This window comes from Myotis myotis, unplaced genomic scaffold, assembly GCF_014108235.1.
Source record: "Myotis myotis isolate mMyoMyo1 unplaced genomic scaffold, mMyoMyo1.p scaffold_m19_p_3, whole genome shotgun sequence".
Classification (NCBI taxonomy): domain Eukaryota; kingdom Metazoa; phylum Chordata; class Mammalia; order Chiroptera; family Vespertilionidae; genus Myotis; species Myotis myotis.
The window spans coordinates 129,479,065-129,499,529 of NW_023416335.1; the positions used below are offsets into that span (position 1 = coordinate 129,479,065).

Sequence of the window (20,465 nt, forward strand, 5' to 3'; positions counted from 1 at the left end):
TGGAGTTTCTGAGTCAGATGCAGTGGATTTGTACTTTCTGTCTGAAACACAGATATCTTCTCCTTCATTTTCATGTGCGATTGGGACCAGTCCTGGGTGAAACGGGAGAGTGGGGGCAGTGCTGGGGAAGTTAGCCTGTGTCACCCTCTCCATTTCCTCTTACACTCCCTTTATCGCCTTTCAGTTCCTCCTTTCCCACCAGGTGCCAGAGGGTTTATGCTTCCCCATAATCTTTCTTGACATGGGGGAAGTGGTGGGAACTAACATTCTTTTTCACAGTGTGACTACTGTAAAGCTTGTACACTATTGGGCATTCAGAGCCATTGTTTCATTTGTAGTCTCTGTGCAACTCCGTGGGGTAGATTTATTATTTCTGTGTCACAGAGGTTGAAACTGAAGCTTCAAGAGGATAAGAAACTTGTCCAAATAACACAGCTTATAAATACAAAAGCTGAATTTGAAGCTCAGCCCACCTGACTTCAAAACTTCCAGGTTCCTAATTGTACAAGGTCACCTGCACAGAAGAAAAAGGATGATATAAAATTGTGTGCCATTGAGGGCTTCACAATGTATGGTGGAGAGCAGTGCTTTTCCAATAGAGCCCCAGCCAACTTGCCGTGGTCAGAGGGCCAGGGCATGTGGGGTGGAGGAAGCTGTATTTTGTGATCTGGGACAGAATCCTCTCCTCCCTGCATGTGCCTCCTGGCATTGTACCTGACCTCTCCAACTAAGCAGTCTTAGCCACCTGAGTTGCATAAGCTAGAATTCAGCATTTAGAGTTGTTTTTCTTTGGTGGATGTTCTTTCATTAGTCCTGAGGAAATGAATTTATTGTGCTAGGTCTTTCCTTTTAATTGAAGAAAATACCCAGGTTAAAATAAGGAGCAAAATCCTTTCACCAGCCCTAAGTTAATTGGCCATGGGTATGTGTGTGCAATATTCAGGTGAATCTCTTTGCCCAGGTGGATGTCATAAATGCTCACCTGTGACCTGATGGGTGCTATAGCCTGGCAGGATTTTAGAAGCTTCTTCAAAACAAGTGCCATGGCTGGAACAGTGATTTGAATTCTCGTTATTCAAGGAAAATTAGTAAGTGCATGTAGATTTAAAAGCTCCTGAAAATGAATCCACTTGAAATATTTTTAAAAATAATTAAAAGAACTGTGATTGAGTCTTTGCTTATTCTTACATTTAAATACATTTAAATTATACTTAGCACTTTGATAAAACAAAGGTAAATGCTGATTTTGGGGGGTCTATATTTTATAATAAAATTGTATGATAGCAATATTGAAATCTCCATTTAATGTATATATAACTTTTGCAATGTTATCACCATAAAGGTTATTTTTGCCTTAAGTGAGGGCTTTGTCAATTTTCCCAAAGCACTCTTTTAATCCTTTTTATTCAGATAGGTTTGTTTTTTTTTTGGCCATGCTTATTATATCATTATCCTTGTTGGTTTTCTATTTATTAATTTTTAGTAAGTCCTTCTCTGCTAGCTTGTGTGTATGTGTGTGTGTGTGTGTGTGTGTGTGTGTGTGTGTGTATCTGTGTGATCCAAGAAGTTTTCCAGCATCACTTTCATCAATCTTATGAAATCCCACAACTTTTGCAATGTTTGCCATTTTGCTTGACAATCTATTGCATTGCATCCGCGTTGTTTGATTAAATGTCTACAACATCTGCACTATCAGTCAGAGCTAATATTGATGTGATGGATGGAGAGACAAGCTAGGCTTAAGTGGGGTGGGATACATGGTGACAAGTATTATAAGAGATCTGTCAGCCCCTTTGTGAATATTTTTGTGTTATGATGACTTCTTGCTTCCCTAAACAAATATGTAATTGTGAGATGGGGTATAATGCATGTTCAAATAATGAGAACTTCCTGGGCTCAAAGAATTTCTGAATGAAATGGAAATGACCTTGGCTAGATCTGCTCTCAACCTATAAATGCAGGAGATGTGAGGAGCCTACAGGCTAGGGTTGCACATAAGTAAACTAAAACTTCCTTACAAGCATTTTGGTGTGCATATATATAGCTGAAAGCATGCTGGCACTACTGAGATGTTAATCTCAAATCCAGAGATATGCTTGAAGGCTCATAATTATATCTATGCAATGCCTTTCAACAGATCTAAGTGTCTAGTTTTGATTTAAGGTGAGTTAAGGGGATGGCAAAACTGAATAAGATGGGTTTCAGGCCTATTCTATTATTACTATATTATGCTTTGGGAGTGTGCGTCAATAGATTTGAATACTATGACATTCTCTTTTAACCTCATTTATCATTATACGAGAGGCCTGGTGCATGGGATCATGCACTGGTGGGGGTGTGTGGCCTGTGGGGATTGGTCCACTGTGGGAGCGCCGCTCATCCGGTCAGCTGAGCGGCTGTGGACCTGCCCTCTGAGTGGCTGCTCCCTGATCTGGCATCTTCCATGGAGCCGGAGCACTCACCTCTCCAGGGGACCCAGTCTGGGCCAGGCCCAGGGACAATAGCACTGAGAGGCAGTGGCGTAGGCCTCAATCCTGTGGCGGCCACAAACCTGCCTCCCAACCTCGGGGGGCAGCTCTGCAAGCCCTGCAGTGGCACTGCATGGCCTGTGGGTGTCTGGAAGAGGTGGCAGGGAGTGAGGAGGAAGAGGAGTCTGGGGCGAAGAGGCAATGATCGCAGCCCAGGTTCCGGCCTGTGGGCCCCTGATTTGCAGTGGGAGCAGCCACTCATACTGGTCAACCAAGCGGTACTCCCACAGTGGTAGTGCACTGACCACCAGGGGGCAGCTCCTGTGTCGAGTGTCTGCCCCCTGGTGGTCAGTGTGTGTCATAGCGACTGGTCGGCCAGTCGTTCTGGTCATTCTACCATTCGGTCGCTGGGCTTTTATTATGTAGGATTATGTGTGTATAGAGCTTAATAAACATCAGTTTTCATTTCATAAAGTATTTTAGATATAACATGTCAGTGGCAGAGGATGAATATGCTTGCTAACCACCCTCCTCTAACTGCATATCTGTGACCACATGTTTGAATAGTATTACTTGCAAAGTATAAAAGCATTTCAAAGTAATAAACATTGTTTAATAGGTGGCATAATGACGGTTTGCTTTTTCTTTGCTTCTTTAACATGCAATTTATATATACCTTGTTTGTCTTGTTTAATCCTCACCTGAGAATATTTTTTTCCATTGATTTTTTAGAGAGAGTGGAAGGGAGGGGGAGAGACAGAGAAACATTGCTATGAGAGAGACACGTCGATTGCTTGCCTCCTGCATATGCCTGGGATCAAGCCTGTAGCTGAGGCACACGCCCCTGAGTGGAATAGAACCCACAACGCTTCAGTTGGTGGGCCAACGCTCTAACCACCGAGAAAAACTGACTAGGGCATAACTTAGTTTTGTTTTGTTTTTTCTTTTGCTCCAATTGTAGTTGGATGTAGGGTCTGGGGTTAATTCTGTGTGTGTGTGTGTGTGTGTGTGTGTGTGTGTGTGTGTGTGTTTGTTGTTGTTGTTGTAGTTTTTCCCCCCCTGCTGGATAGCAAGCTCCTTGAGGGAAAATACCCTTGTCTTGTTTTGTTTCATATCTCCAGGATCTGGTATAGTTTCTGTTATATTGTTCTTCAATTGAGATAGAAATGACAAACCTAGTTTAGAAGGAAGGAAATGATCAATTTTGGAGTGGAAGTTAAGTGGGTTGAACTAACTATACAAGGATAGGAAATAAAGCAAGGTTAGTCAGTGGAAAGTAGGACAGGGAAGGTTCTCTGTGGTGTACTATGAAAGGAGCAGAGGCCAAATGTACATGACCATCCCACTGGAAAAACAAATAAACAAGCGGGAACAAGGTTGCCTGAGAACCTATAAACTTGGAGTCTGTGAGCAGTTAGATGCTCTATGTTAGTAACAAGGTTTAAAGCCATTTCTAAAGTCTCTTAGGCCTTTTAATTTATGCTCTTTCAAAACTACTTCCCAGTAGGAAATGACATCCTCTAAGAAGGTGGCAATGAAGTTCAGCTACTGATTAATGTAAGATGATGAAAACCCCTAAAAATGGAGATTTAATTTCCAAAAGTCTGCATTTTAAGGAGATTCCATCACATTAGAAATTTCCAATGACCAACAGATTAAGGGCAAGAAGGTTTTCTGGAATCCAAGACATGCATGTACAAAGCTGAATGTATCCGCAGACCTGTGAAGAAATAGAGCTTAATTAGACAGATGAGCAATTTCCTGAAAAGGCATCTGCAGGCATTGGATGACATCTCATTTCCTCTACAAGAGGCATGAAAACCGTGATGGTTATCAACTCACTGTTTTGGAGCTTAGCCATTCTCCAGTTTATTTTCACTTGGTGGGAGTGAAGGAAAGTGTTGCTTTTGCTTTTGAGCTGGGTTCTCTTAGTCATGAATGTTGCATTTCTTCTATTCAGGGTGTGTGTTAAACTGAGTTCCAGATTATCTGAATGTGAAATTTTGCTTTGTGGTTTGCCCTGGGTTTAGCTGCAATCGCTTTATTCAGAAGAATGTCCTAAAACATCCTCTCACCCCTACCCCCCTGCTTTCAGTGGCTCAGGAAACAGAAACTAATTTTGATTTCAACTAATCCAAACTTGATTAGAAAAGGAAATATAATGCTACTACATGAAAACATGAAGTTCCTGCCTAAGCCAGGCATGAACTTTTAAAAGTATTCCACTGGCCGAAACCGGTTTGGCTCAGTGGATAGAGCGTCGGCCTGCAGACTGAAAGGTCCCAGGTTCGATTCCGGTCAAGGGCATGTACCTGGGTTGCGGGCACATCCCCAGTAGGAGATGTGCAGGAGGAAGCTGATCGATGTTTCTCTCTCCTCGATGTTTCTAACTCTCTATCTCTCTCCCTTTCTCTCTGTAAAAAATCAATAAAATATATTAAAAAAAAAAAAGTATTCCACTGATTCTTTCCTGTTTGATTTATCATGTCGCTCCATCTTTCCATTTTAGAGCATGTGACTGAGAGTTTGTTTGCTATACTAGAAATTAATAAGTAATTTCATCAATAAATAAAAGCTAACAGAGGCTTGGAAGATCAGAATGTTGAAAGCCCTCTCTGGATAGTATGGGCCTTAGTCAGCTTCCTTTTCCCAGTACTTCTGCTTCTGTGAAATAAGGAAGTTTGTAATCTTTCTTAGTTGCCTTGTGCTCACTTGTCTATTTTTTTTTTTTTTTTTTTTTACAAAATTGAGTCATTGAAACCCTTCCCATTTCACCATTGTACAGACATGGGGTAATTATCAGGAAAAGAAACCTTTTTATTCTTTGTAGGCTGTCAGAAATTCTAGTTTTTAAGCCTCATTACAAGTCATTGATTTGAGATACTTGGAAACATTTTTAAACAGTTGGCCAGTGATTAGAAATGGCTATTCTTGTTAGAGCTATTCTTTCAGCGGTCAAGTGTAGGTAACAATTGGACCAACTGAAGTTTAAAATAGGGTGTTTTCTTATCATATGAAAAGGATAAGATTTTATTTAAATACATTTGTATAAAGAAGAACTGTAAACATGCTCCTTTAGAACCAGAAATTAATTAAAGATTAAAAAAAATGGTGGGAGTGAAGCATTGATGAAGATGGAATTTTGATGGCTTCTATGCAGCAGGGCAAGTTGGGGAACAAAAAATCAGCAAACTCTCTGGGTTGGTCAAACAGAGCCCATCTGATCTGCAACATATTTTACGTTAGTTCAGTGGGAGTTAAGTGGGTTGTACTTGTAATAATCGGGGTCCTACAGAGAAAGAGAACCAGTAGGAGATGTATGGAGATTCATCATGAGAAATTGGCTCACTATTATGAAGGTTGAAAAGCTCCATGATCTGCCCTCTGTCAGATGGAGACCCAGGGAAGCTGGTGATGTAATTCAGTCCCATCGGAAGGTCTGAGAACTAGAGTAGCTGATGTTCAAGGGCAGAAGATTAGAGGACATGTCCAGGCTCAATCAGTGAGGCAAGAAAAAAAAAGGGGCAAATTCCTGCATCATCCTTCTTTTGTTCTCCTCAGGCCCTTAATGGATTGGATGATGCTCATCCACATTGGGGAGGGCCATCTACTTTACTGAGTCTCATTTCAAATGCTAACCTCATCAAAGCACCAAAATCTGTATTAGGATTCTTCAGAGGAATAGAACTAATAGGATTTATTTATTTATTTATTTATTTATTTATTTGTTTATTTATTTGGAATTGGCTCACAGGGTTACCCAGCCCCACTGGTGAGGGTGAACTACTTTACTCAGTCTACTAATTCAAATGCTAATCTCTCCTGTAGACACTTTCACAGACACACACAGAAATTATGTTTTACCAACTATCTGGGCATCCCTTAGCCCAGTCAAGTGGACTCATACAATTAACTGTCAAAAGACCCCTTCTACCATGTAAGCAATTAAGCTTGATACTAGAATTGGAGTAATGGAAGCGATTTTTTTTTTTTTTTGCAATGTTCTGGTGGCTTTAAGAAGTTTAGATAAACCAAAATGATGTTCTAAATAATGTAATAAGTTAATATAAAATTCACCATGATAGATTTCATAAAGAGGAAAGTTACTATAAGAGTTCTAAATGATCTCAATTAATTTATAATGAGAGGTTAAAAATTCTTCCAATTAATAAAAAGAGGCAAGGAATGTGTAAGCTCAAGTGTTAGTAGAACTAAAATTTAACATTCTTTTCTACTTCTTCACTCCACATGACATTATGTCATTGATTTGCTCACCACCACCACCTCCATACATATATACATATAAAATTATTTTAGAGTAGATATTCAATGGAATTCTATGCAAGACCATAAGATGTATTTTGTGCACCTTTACAGAATGTTTAAATTTTTTTTAAAATTTTTCTTCGGCACTAAAATGAGTAGAACTCTAATTTTCTGACCTTTCTTGAAAAATGGAGCAATTTGGTATTGCTGTACCTATTAATATCCATGTGATTCCAAGTGATTGGAGCTGAGTAGTGGCCCCCCTACCCCATTTCCAAGAGAGATGACAAAGTTCACACCATTCTAATTTCTCCTTGATGTCGGAGGTGAGTTGCCACTTATGATCAAGGTTGGGCTGTTGGTTTTTGTATTGTTAAGTTAGAATAAAATTACAATATTTTAAAAATTTGTACTTTTTCAAAATCAGGCAAGTAGCAGATAGATTGAGAAGTTTGTTTCAGTAAAAAAGGTGTGAGCATACTATTTATAGATACAAAGATACGCTAAATGTTTGTTTTAATGAAATTGTGTCTGATTCACCTGACTAATGTTACCTGTCTGTTCTACCTTGACTTAAATACAGATTTTAGGGTACTTGCATGTCCCCATTAGGAATTTGAGCATAATGTAAAGTCATACTTTTGCTAATGAAAAACATTAATTTCAGGGATCTGTTTTGTGGCATTAAACTTTGTCATCAAAAGGAACAATGATGTAGGAGGCACAAAGCTGTGTCCTTTTCCTTTCTTGACAAGCCCTCTATATGGAGCTCCCAACTCTGCATGCATGTTTTCATTTTCATGTGGGTAATTCTCTACCCACTGACACAAGGACTCCTATTTCTAGGATCTGGGCTTTGATTTTCTAATTTTTGGTTGTGTATGTGCATGCCTGTGTGTGTTTCTGTGTAAGTGTAAGTAGGGTAAGGGGCAGGGAGGATGGTGGTGGTTATGGTAGCTGTGAGATTCAGTCCATTACTCAGTAGGATTCAAGTTCAGACTGATCTGTCAAAGACATGAGACAGAACTATGGCTACTTTCTCAGATGCCACTGCTACTCTTGGCATTGAGAAGACTAAATTAGCAGTTTCCTTTATGCCCATGTTACTATATTTAGACAAAGAATGCTTTGTTTACTGAAGATTTATTAAGCAGTATATAGTTGTGAATTCATGTTTAAGATTTTTTTTCTTGATACCTGGATCAAATTCTAGATCCAGAGTCTTATTATTTTTTAAAGTGAATTAAAGCTGAAAAATTAGGTTAAGGAGACTCATTCCAGGCTCTTCAGGACCCAAGTCTGAAATTTTTGACAAGACTTGGTGAATGATCTCATTGCTTTGGAATAATGATCACATAGACATTGGTATACATCTTGCTATTATTTAGATGTCCACATGTCCATGAACTGAGGTTTCACCCGGTTAATTCATTTGCCTCGTACTATGTACTGGGAGAGAACAGAAAGCTCAGAAGCTGATTCTTGGCAGATGCAAAATACAAATGAGGAAGCAAGATATACACACATAAGATGGTTTGATAAAACAAATACTTTATCTAGTGGTTATTCTACCTAAGGGGGAGTGGCAGGAAATAACAGACTCTATTGCAACAGTAAAAAAAGCTACTGAAGATAATTTCTTTCACATCATGTCAACTTGAATTAATTGACTTGAACCTGCATTTTAGCAAATGTAGTCATTGTTGGAAGGATAAAAGGGCACAGATCACACCGACTGCTCATGCAGATCAATGCAATCACTGAAAACAGAAAAATAATATTTTATCTTACATTGTCCAAATAAATTTTTTCTGCCCAAGTCTTACTTTTCTTTGAATGGAAATTGCAAGTCAGAGAGAGAGAGAAAGAGAGAAAACCTCTCTCTCTCTCTCTCTCTCTCTCTCTCTCTCTCTCTCTATATATATATATATATATATATATATATCTCTCTCTCTCTCTCTCTCTCTCTCTCTATATATATATATATATATATATATATATATAATAGTGTATGCACATTATAACAATTCAAGCAATATAACCTAAAACATGCTTTTTTCTTCCTCAACCCCCAATGCTCATCATCAACCACTCCTTACAATTAATTACTATCCCTAAGTTACTTAATATCTTCTAACCTTTCTTTCTAGACATATGGCAAAGATATCAACACACACACATATATATTTTTTGCAAAAATTGGAATAAAATATACAATTTGTTTTATAATTTACTTTTTATTCATACTAGTAATATATTTTGTGACATGTTTTCTTGTCATACACATGTATCCACATTATTTTAAGAAATTCTTCCATGATATTATATTTCATCTTATAGATTAATCATAATTTTAAGACTATTTCCCTATATAAGAACATTTAAAATGTTTCCAATTTTTCACTATTAAAAAAGTGTTATAAGAAACTGTTATTTATAGTTTATGTATTTGCGTATGTACATCCACAGGATAAATTCTCGGAAGTGGAATTGCTTGGCCAGAGCACATGTATGTTAAATATTTATAGACTTTGTTAACTTGCACCCCATAAATTTTACATGAATTTACACCCCCAAATATACCCTAAGAGAATTTACATTTTTAAACACCCTTAGCAAAAGTGGATATTATTAATCTGATAGGGGTGAATATTATCTTAATGTTTTAAATTATTAATTATTAGTGAGATTTAATAGTTTGATCATATATAGTTATGCTGTGACTTGCCTCTTAGAGTTTCTTGTCTTTTTGTTTTCTTTTGTGTTATTTCCCTTTTAGGCCTTTAACTCTTCATATATTATGAATGTTCATATTTTCTATATTTGGTAAATATTTTTTCCAATTTGTCATTGTATTACTTGTTAGTACACTTTTATCATTCCCCAAATGTCTGCATATAGTTCCCTTTGATTATGTCAAGCTACAGAGAGGGACTTGTTTTCATTAACATTTGTGTTAATGAAACAATAAAAGTAGCACCAAATGAGTCAAATCAGTTAAAAAAAGAGTAGTTATAAAACCTTGACTTTAATATTGATTCCACTGAATTTTAGATTAACTCTATTCTTTTATACTGTTACATAAGTAATCCAAGGTTAGATTGAGGTACTACTTTTTGTCTCTTCTTCCTCTTTCATGTCAGCCCTCCTTCCCCAACCTTTTTTGTTTTGCTTGGACATCCAGAGGACTCTGTGGCATTTAAAAAAATATTTATTGTTGAGATTATTACAGGTATCTCTCTTTTTCCCCCCCATTGCACGCCTCCACTCAGTTCCTGCCTCTCCCCAGGCCTTTGCCATCCTATTGTCTGTGTCCATAGGTAATGCATATATGTATATAAGATTTTTGTTTAATCTCTTTCCACCCCCCGCCGCCCTTCCCTCTGAGAATCATCAGTCTGTTCCATTTCCACGCCTCTGATTCTATTTTATTCACCAATTTATTCTGATCACTAGATTTCTTATTATTTTGAGTTTTAGATTCAATTGTTGATAGAAAATGTATTTGCTGTCATTTTTTTGTTCATATTTTTTATCTTTTTCTTCTTCCTCTTCTTCAAGAATACCCTTCAGCATTTAATATAATACTGGTTTGGTGGTGATGAACTCCTTTAGCTTCTTCTTGTCTGTGAATGTCTTTATCTGACCTTCAATTCTAAATGATAGCTTTGCTGGGTAATCTTGGTTGTAGGTTCTTGCTATTCATCACTTTGAATATTTCTTGTCAGTCCCTTCTGGCTTGCATAGTTTCTGTTGAGAAATCAACTGACAGTCATATGGGTACTCCCTTGTAGGTAACTAACTGCTTTTCTCTTGCTGCTTTTAAGATTCTCTCTTTGTCTTTAGCCCTTGGCATTTTAATTATGATGTCTTGGTGTGGTAATCTTTGGGTTCCTCTTGTTTGGGGCTCTCTGTGCTTCTTGGACTTGTAAGTCTATTTCTTTCATCAGGTAGGGGATGTTTTCTGTCATTATTTCTTCGAATAGGTTTTCAATATCTTGCTCTCTCTCTCCTTCTTGCACCCCCATAATGCAAATGTTGGTATGCTTGAAGTTGTACCAGAGGCTCCTTACACTCTCTTCATATTTTTGGATTATTTTTTTCTTTTTTCTCTTCTGGTTGGGTGTTTTCTGCTTCCTCAGATTTCAAATCGTTGCTTTGATTCTCGAATCCTCTACTCTACTGTTGAATCCCTGTATATTATTCTTTATTTCAGTCAGTGTATGTTTAATTTCTGACTGGTCCTTTTCTATTTTTTTTGAAGGTTTCTAGAAAATTCTTGAATAATCTTATAACTGTGATTTTTGAATTCTATACCCAGTAGTTTGCTTTCTTCCATTTCTTTCATTTGTGACGTGTTTCTTTGTCTCTGCATTTTGGCTGCTTCCCTGTGTTTGTTTTCATGTATTGGGTAGAGCTGCTATGTCTCCTTCAGTTAGTAGAGGGGCCTTGTGTAATAGGTGTTTTATAGGGCCCAGTGGCTCAGCCTCCCTAGTCACCTGAGCTGGGCACTCTAGGTGCACCCTTTGTGGGCTGTGAGCACAATCTTGTTGTAGTTGAGACTTGATTGCTGTTGGTGTCATTGGAAGGAATTGACCTCCAGGCCAATTGGCTATGAGGACCAACTGTGACTACAGTGGGAGAGCTGCTATGCAGGAGATACCCCTATGGAGCAGGACTTGCTTCAGTGAGCTTTGGTTGCTCACTGAGTCTGCCCTTTGAGTGTGTTGCTTATAAATGTGTAGAGTTGTAATCTGGTATGGTCTCACAGTGACCACTGGGTACACTGGCTCTTCAGTCTCCAGGGAGGTGCAAAGCAACCACTGCCTAGTGCCACCCAGCAGGAGCTACAGAGAGATCTGAAGATTCCTCCTCTTTTTATCAGGTTTAGAAGTGCCTAGGTGAGACCCAGCTGTGAAGCAAGGCAGGCTGGTGTTGGTGCAGGTTCTTGGGCCTTTTATTGATAGGTTTGGGGCTCCCTGACCCAGCTTCAGCTTGAGAAATTTTAGCCTGAGCAAGGACAAAGGACAGGCCATTCTATGCAAAAGCTGCTGTGCACAGTTTGGGTGGGGTTGTGAACTGGAGGAGGTGAGGTCTTAGGGAATCACCATGGCATAGCAAACAGAAATGGCTGCCAGTTAAGCCTGTGACCTGGGAGGTCCCAGCATAGGAACAATGATCCCTGTGAGAACCTCCATCTGGAAGAAAGCCATCCCAGTTCATGCCCCAATACAAGACAATCCAGTTCTTCCTCGTATGTGTCTGTGTCTCCCAGAGCCTCACCCTGGTGCTGGAGCTCAGAGGAAGCAGGACCTTGTAAGTTCAGTTCGTGGTGCTGGCATTTTAAGAGGAACAGCTGGGTCTCCAGAAGCCTCTGAGCCCTAATCTGCACTGGTTTTTATAGCTCATAGTTCTTATTGCCTGTAGGGACTTCTTTTCCCAGCTCTGGGACCCTGTGCTAGAGGTCTGATGTGGGGTTGCGACCCCTTGCTCCTCTGGATGGCCTCTGCAGAGATGAGCTCCCTCGAGATTAAAAAAGCAGCACATGTGGGTACTGGACCAGCCCGTTCCACGCCTCTGCACTTTCTACCAGTCTCAGTGTGCTTTCTTCTATACTTCTCTAGTTGTAGGACTCCCATTCAGCCAGCTTTCCAGCAGTTCTGGATGATGGTTGTTCTGTATTTTAGTTGTAATTGTTTTTTATAAATTAAATCTTTATTGTTCAGATTATTACAGTTGTTCCTCTTTTTCCCCCCCATAGCTCCCCTCCACCCGGTTCCCACCCCACCCTCTGCCCTTACTCCCTGCCCCACTGTCCTCATCCATAGGTGTGTGATTTTTTGTCCAGTCTCTTCCCGCACCCCCCACACCCCTTTCCTCCCTGAGAATAGTCAGTCCACTCCCTTTCTATGCTCCTGATTCAATTATATTCACCAGTTTATTCTGTTCATCAGATTATTTATTCACTTGATTTTTAGATTCACTTGTTGATAGATGTGTATTTGTTGTTCATAATTTGTATCTTTACCTTTTTCTTCTTCCTCTTCTTAAAGGATACCTTTCAGCATTTCATATAATACTGCTTTGGTGGTGATGAACTCCTTTAGCTTTTTCTTATCTGTGAAGCTCTTTATCTGACCTTCAATTCTGAATGATAGCTTTGCTGGGTAAAGTAATCTTGGTTGTAGGTTCTTGCTATTCATCACTTTGAATATTTCTTGTCACTCCCTTCTGGCCTGCAAAGTTTCTGTTGAGAAATTTTAGTTGTAATTTTGATGTGGCTGTGGGAGGTGGCGAGTACAGGCATTTACCTATGCTGCCATCTTCGTTCTCTGTGACATTTTTATGTCACTCCCAAGCTGACATTTAGCGGTAAAGAAATCATTATGGGCAATTTAGTGAGCAAAACATAGAAGGAGAAATCTGAACACATGGGTATTAGATCTGATAGTATAAGTCCAGTTCCTCTACTAAAAAGTGTAGATTATGACACCTGTCCCTGCTTTAGAGGGATCTCGCAAACTAAATTATATCATGACTATATACATATCTTGACCCTTCTCAAGATGGCTGGTTGTTTACAGGAGAAGAAGGAGCTGATGAGAGGAGCTAATCAATGTTAAGGTCTACTGTGCATTAGTTACTGTATATGCACTGCCATATTTCATCCTTCTAGCAACCAATTGAGAGCTAGGTTAAAAACTCCCTAATTTATTTAGGTGAGAAAGTTGAGGACTTGGTACCTTAAATAATTAATACAGTCATATAAGTGGTAAAAATGCGATTTCAACAAAGGCCTGAAAAGAATACCCCCAAACAAATATAAGATTGGCAAGGGCTGTTTTTTGTTTGCCTGTTTTATTTGGTCTATTTTTTGACACAGTGCCTGACCTAGCTTCTCAATAGATATTTGTTGAGTGAATATGAATGGAGTCCATGTTCTTTTCATTATACTATGCTGGATTTGGAGAAGTGAGCTAAATTTTTCATTAATGTTATTACAATTGCATTTTTGCCCTTATGTAAACTAGAGAGACAGGATTTTAGTTATTATTTTCCTACTTTAACATGGACTTATTGGCTTCTTGAGGATTTTGCTGATTGTTAGAGAGAAAAAACATGAGGGATTCTCCTGTTCTGCTTTTAGCCCATTTTGGACACAAAACTTTAACCTGTCTAAACTGGAAGTTGTATATACTTTTATTTAACATCAATTAGTATACCATAGTTTTCAAATTAAACCTTCAAAATGAAGTAAATTTTAGGCCACAGAAAGTTTTTACTGATTTATTCAACAAACATATGAGTGTTTACTAAGTACTTACCCCTGTGCTAGATACTAGGGATATTATATTAAATACAATGTCTCAGTTGTAAGATGCATTTCAATAGAAAGAAAATATTTTAATATATTGTGATATAAAATTGACTAAAACTTTCCTTCCCAGAAATGTTTGCAAAAAATCTTGCAGCAATTACCCTTTCAGGACAATTGCCCTGTGCAGTCCTCTCTGACAAAGAGTAATATGTTAACATACCTGAGGCCATTCTACTTCTTTACTATGCTTCTTGAAGATTTACCTATGTCCATGTCCAGATGAAACAACTGTTCTGACTGAATTTATCAATTTGGGTAAACAATTGGTTTTATTTTTATCTGAGTGACAATTGGTTAGCTATTTCTGCATCACATTTCACACAAGTTATTTTTCCTTCATATATTGACTTTAGTACACCCTGGTAAGTCTTGTATTCACTCTGAAAAGGACAAGGAAAAAAAGGCAAATAAACAAAAAACCCATGAAGATGGGTGTCTTTGAAGAATTTCTTTGCTATTTGTGCAATTATTCATTTTTGAATAGGCTTATACTTATATATAATTATGTACTTTAGAAGCATATTTATTTTGTAAATAGGTCTTGGGAATTTTTTTTCACAAAAGAGAAAAAACTAGAAAATGCATGTATATTCATGCAATTTGAAAAAGAAATAAAAACAAAGTTTCATTTCAGTTCATGTTCACCAAAATTAGTAGTTTAAAATGTCCTTTATTAAACTATTTTCTAGAACAATCAGGACCATCTTCCCCTTGCTGAAAAGATTTTCTTTTTGACTTACAATACAAAAACAACGAAAACAGGTAGATTAGGACAATAAACCAAATGATTTAAGAGGATTAAAAGATTAACGCTGGGCACAGTGGGGCTCTCTGTGCTGCACAGCCAAGGTCATGCAGAGCTGGCTACATTCCGGCAAGATAGAGACTCTTTCAGAAAATGCTCTTTATCAGGAAGAGTATAGCTTGCCCCTGACCTTGGGGGCCCATGAGGTAAATAGTTAATGAATGCCTCTATAAGAAACACAATAGCATATTACATCTTTCTTACTCTGAAATTATGGGGCTCTTTCAGTTAGAAGAAGAGAGAATCCTAGTGTTACCCTAAGTATCAAAGTCTGTAACACCACTCAGAAAATAGAAACCAATTCCATCAGCTACTATCATAATGCTCTGCATTGATGGGTCTTAAGGCCTCAATTTTTGCATTACACAGGCTTCTTTATGTGGCAGAAAGAGTTCAAGTTTCATCTTTTATCCTGGTACCACTTCACCATGATTAGCTTAGGACTAGATATAGGCTGGGCTGTAAAAAACTTTCTTTATAACATCAAGCAGTAGATATAATAAAAAACCATTCCATCCTTTGCAGGCTGTTTCAACGACTGGTGAGAACTGAAGCACAGTTAATATATAGTTTTATAATCACATAAATGATATTATTCCAGATTAACCGGAAAATGATTAGGTTTCTTGCTGCATATGAATGTGGCATACAAAAAATGTGGTGAGATGATTATAAAATTAAGACACGATGGAGGTCAGTAAACTGAAATAGGTGCTCAATTTCATTAGCAATTAGAAAAATTAAAATGACAATGACACAATGACCAGATTGGCTAAAATCTCTCTATATAAAAGGCTAATATGCTAAGTATTCCTTCGACCATCCAACCGGTCACTATGACACACACAGATCACCAGGGGGCAGATGCTCAATTTAGGAGCTGCTGTGATGTGCACTGGCCATTTACAAAGAAACAGCACTGCGGGCCTGGTGCCGACAAAGCAATACTCGGCTTCCCCCAAGTGGGACACAGGCCCTGCCACCATCCTGGAGCGACAACCCACCAAATATCAGCCAACGCTGTTCAGACCCCATGGCACAAAATGCGGCCCACAGCCCAGCCCAGCCTGGAAATGGTCGCTGTGAGCACCAGGTAATGATGTCACATAGCAACACCCAGCTTCCTCTCCCTAGTGACAACTATCCTCCTTGCAGTTTCTTCAGCCCAGGAACATGACTTGCTTTATAGCCAGGTGGAAACATTTTATACTTTAACCAAATGTCTGTGAAGCATTTTCCTGTGCCCCATCTCATTTGATCCTCACAGAAGTCCTGGAATAGGTAGATGGGAGACTCAATAGAATCCTATTTTCTTTTCTTTAGCCAGAAAATGGAGATTTAGAAAGTTTAAAAACTTGACCTGACTGAAAATAAGTAAGAAATGGTGGACTTTGAAAATGACTTCAGGTTTTCTCACTGCGCAGAATATAGTCAAATGCTGCTGAAGTTAAATATTTTACCCTTTGTTCTCCCTGTGTGATCTACAATAATAATCTGCTTCATGTTGATATTTACTGCTGTGTTGCTGACAATTACCTGAAAGAGAAGTTGGGGTGCTTCACTGGGCTGGAAAAAGTTTAGCTACATCAGAAACAGGTATGATTAAGAAAGTTTATTCTATATACTAGAGGCCCAATGCATGAAATTCATGTTTGGGTATGGTTCCTAGGCCTGGCCTGCAATCAGGGCCATCTTCCCCTGCTGCCGACAGCCAACCCTGCCACTTACCGCTATCCACCCCCAGTTCCCTGTTCACCATCAGGCAATCAGGGCCTGCCAGCCAGGGGGAGGGACGAAGAGGTCGGCCCTTCATGCCCGCTGGCCAGCCCCACCCCCGCCATGGGTCACCCTCTGTGAGTGGGGCAACCAATGGGGTGGGGACCTTGGCCTGGTGCCACCACCCACCCCCAGTTCCCTGGCCTCCATCAGGTGATGGAAGCCTGCTGGATGGGGAAAGAGACAGAGAGGTGGTCAGTGTGCCTCATAGTGATTGGTCGAGTGGTCATTCTGGTCGTTCCGCCATTAGGGTCAATTTGCATATTACTCTTTTATTATATACTAGAGGCCCGGTGCACCAAAATTTGTGCACTCAGGGGGGGCGGGGGGGGGGTATCTCAGCCCGGCCTGTGCCCTCTTGCAGTCTGGGACCCCTCGGGAGATAATGACCTGCTGGCTTAGGGCTGCTCCCGGGTGGCAGAGGGCAGACCCAATCTCTAGGTGCAGCCCCTGGTCGGGCTCAGAGCAGGGCCGATTGGGGAGTTGGGGCGCCACCCCCTGTCATGCACAGAGCAGGGCGGATTGGGAGGTTGCGATGCCACCCTCAGTCATGCTCAGGGTAGGGCCGATTGGGGGGTTGGGGCACCACCCCCTGTCACACTCAATTCAGGGTCGATGGGGAGGTTGTGGTGCCACCCCCTGTCATGCACAGAGCAGGGCCAATCAGGGGGTTGGGGTGCTGCCCCCTATCACGCACAGAGCAGGGCTGATCAGGGGATTGGGGAGATCCCTCCTGTCACACACAGAGCAGGGCCGATCAGGGGGTTGGGGAGCTCCCCCCTGTCACGCACAGAGCAGGGCCAATCAGGGGGTTGGGGCGCCGCCACTCTCACACTCACGGCAGGGCCGATGGGGAGGTTATGGCTCTACCCCATCACACACAGAGCAGGGCCTGTGGGGTGGGGGGGTTGGGGCGCCGCACCCTGTCACACACAGAGCTGCAGGGTGATCAGGGGGTTGGGGAGCTCCCCCCTATCAGGCACAGAGCAGGGCCAATAGGGAGGTTGTGGCCCCGCCCCCGTCACACACAGAGCCACAGGGCAATCAGGGGGTTTGGGCGCTGCCCCCTTCATGCTGATCCCGGTTCTGGGAGGCCTCGCGGCTCCGTTGATCCCGGTGCTGGGAGGCATATAACCCGTTTACTATATAGAATAGAGGCCTGGTGCATGGGTGGGGGCCAGCTGGTTTGCCCTGAAGGGTGTCCTGGATCAGGGTGGGGGTCCCCACTGGGGTGCCTGGCCAGCCTGGATGAAGGGATGATGGCTGTTTGCAGCTGGTCACACACCCTTCAGGGTGGGGGTCTCCACTGGGGTGCCTGGCCAGTCTGGGTGAGGGGCTGAGGGCTGTTTTCAGGCTGGGACTGAAGCTCCCAACTGCTTCTTTCTTTCTTTCTTTCTTTCTTTCTTTCTTTCTTTCTTTCTTTCTTTCTTTCTTTCTTTCTTTTATTCTGGGACAGCTTTAGCTCTGAGGCTTGGCTCCAGCTCTGAGGCCTCAGCTGCTGCAAACAGGTATCTGGTTTGTTTCGGTTCTATAATTAAAACTCTGTATCAACTCCAGCTCTGAGATCCCAGCTCTCTGAAAGCTGGTTTCTGGGGTTTTGTTTAGCTTCTATATTTGTTACAATGTTTTTTAAACTGCAAGCTCAGAGGCTGGCAAGGCAGGCGGGGAACGTTGCAGTCCTCCATCACTGAAGCAAGTAAGCCTCATGTTCAGTTTAAGCTGCCTGGCTGCCGGCCGCCATCTTGGCTGGCAGTTAATTTGCATATCGCCCTGATTAGCCAATGGGAAGGGTAGCAGTCGTACGCCAATTACCATGTTTCTCTTTTATTAGATAGGATAATAAAAGGGTAATATGCTAATTAGACTGGACCTCCTTCTGGATGACTGTCTGGATGAAACCAGGGTTGTGAGGGTAGCCTGGGTCCCAGGTGCCAGATGAATTTCATGCATCAGGCCTCTAGTATATAGAATATAAAAGTTGGCTTGCGCTTGTGCGATACATATAAAACTCTTGCCGGCACCAACAGCACGTGTGTGTTTTGATCTGTCACTGTCGATTGTGAATTTGGTTGACACTTCTATTATAGAGAAAGGATGAATAGCAATATTAAAATACTTCTTCTAATTAATTTTCTTTCAATGTGCATGAATCCATGCACTGAGCCACTAGTTAGGATATAAAATTGCATTGAAAGAAAGCTTGGCATTATTGAGGAAAACTGAAGATATATACATACCATAATACCCAGCATTTCCAGGAATATACACTAAAGAAATGCTTGCCTATAGGCCCCAGGACAATGGGAAATAAATTGGAATACTAAAACAGTAATGTAAATGAACAAGTGACAATTACAGAGAACATCATGGAAAGTGTCATGATCATAAAGTTAATAAAGGAATCATGGCATAAAAATTCCCACATCATGATTCTGCTCTTGTAAAATTAAAATACAGATAAAACCAAACTCCATTGTTTAATAATGTGTATTATGTAGTAGCAATATAAAGAAAAGCAAAAAAATGATTAACAAGGGAAAGGTGGTGGTTATCTCTGGGGGAGAAGTACACAGTAGAGGGCTGATGGTATTCTACTTCTTGACTTGGATTGGACTGTTTGTATAAATAATTGTCAAAGAGCACACGTATAGTTTATGCATTTTTCTATATGCATGTTATATGTTGAAAAGTAAAACACACATGCATCCAAGACCACTGTCCATGGCATGTGGCGATATAATTCCTAATATGCTAATGTGGGTCTGGCTGTTTGCAGCTATGAGCAAAGTATGTGCTGGATTCCAAGGGCCACTCCTTCAGGCAACATCATTGATTGACTGTGTTCTAGGATTTGGTTGTTATCACACAAAAAACCCTCAAGAAAATATCCTGTTTGATTAAACTAACTTTATTCATTCTTACTAGCCACTTAATCTTACTGTAGCTTGGTTTAAAGATATAAACCATTTGATGTTAATACAACTAACATGAGGATAGGTGAGGCGCCTGAGAATTTGTCTTGGCTCTTTTATTTTCATCCCAGCCGTGCTCTTTTTAAATGACCTGCAAATTTATTTTTTGTCAGCCTCCTTTCACCTCAAGTGACACAGCCTGTGTTCCATAGATAACAGAGGAGAAATACACTGAATGTTTTTTTTTAATAATCACCTCCAAACACATGAGCAAAGCAATATCTGAAAGATGTTTTCATCTCACTAATTAGGTTAGACATCTCAGGAGAACAGTCCTATTTGCTATATTTTTAATGGAAATGTTTCTGTTTCGGTTGAGAATCTTGCAAGAACAGATTTCTCCTTTTATACTTCCTGTTGGAACTTCCATGTAGAAAAAGAAAAGCAACATTTTCTCTCTGATAAGTTGGAGAGCATGGATTGTGAGTGACTTACGTAGAAAGACCATGACTTCTTAAATTTTAAGGTGCATATTTTGTAGCATGGAGTTGTGTGGAGTGCCAGGAAATACATTCTTAGTGGTGGTTATTCACATGCCGCCCCCCACCCCAGAATTTTGCTATTTAAGTGCAGCATTCATAAAGTCCTTAGGTTTTAGTATAGGCCACTCAGATGGTAGAACACAGAACACTTCTGTTTTTATTTGAAACACTTTTCTTTCTATGGGTTATGATTGTAAATGTGTCTGTTATCAGCTCTGACTCCTGGCGAATGAGTGGTGTCCATAATGTCCTGTCCTCGACAGCCCTGCTCAGCTCCTGTAGCCTATGGCTTCTTTTATGGAGTCTCATATTTGGTTT

General features: G+C 40.3%; 1 long non-coding RNA gene across 1 annotated transcript in view; it reads left to right on the forward strand.

Moving 5' to 3' along the window:
* Positions 1-1,047: 1,047 nt before the first annotated feature.
* The window catches only part of LOC118649874, a 30,950-nt gene continuing 11,532 nt past the window's right edge, over positions 1,048-20,465 (forward strand). Inside the window, exon 1 of the long non-coding RNA XR_004965767.1 lies at positions 1,048-1,088. This is a non-coding gene — a long non-coding RNA (uncharacterized LOC118649874). The remainder of the gene's footprint in view (positions 1,089-20,465) is intronic.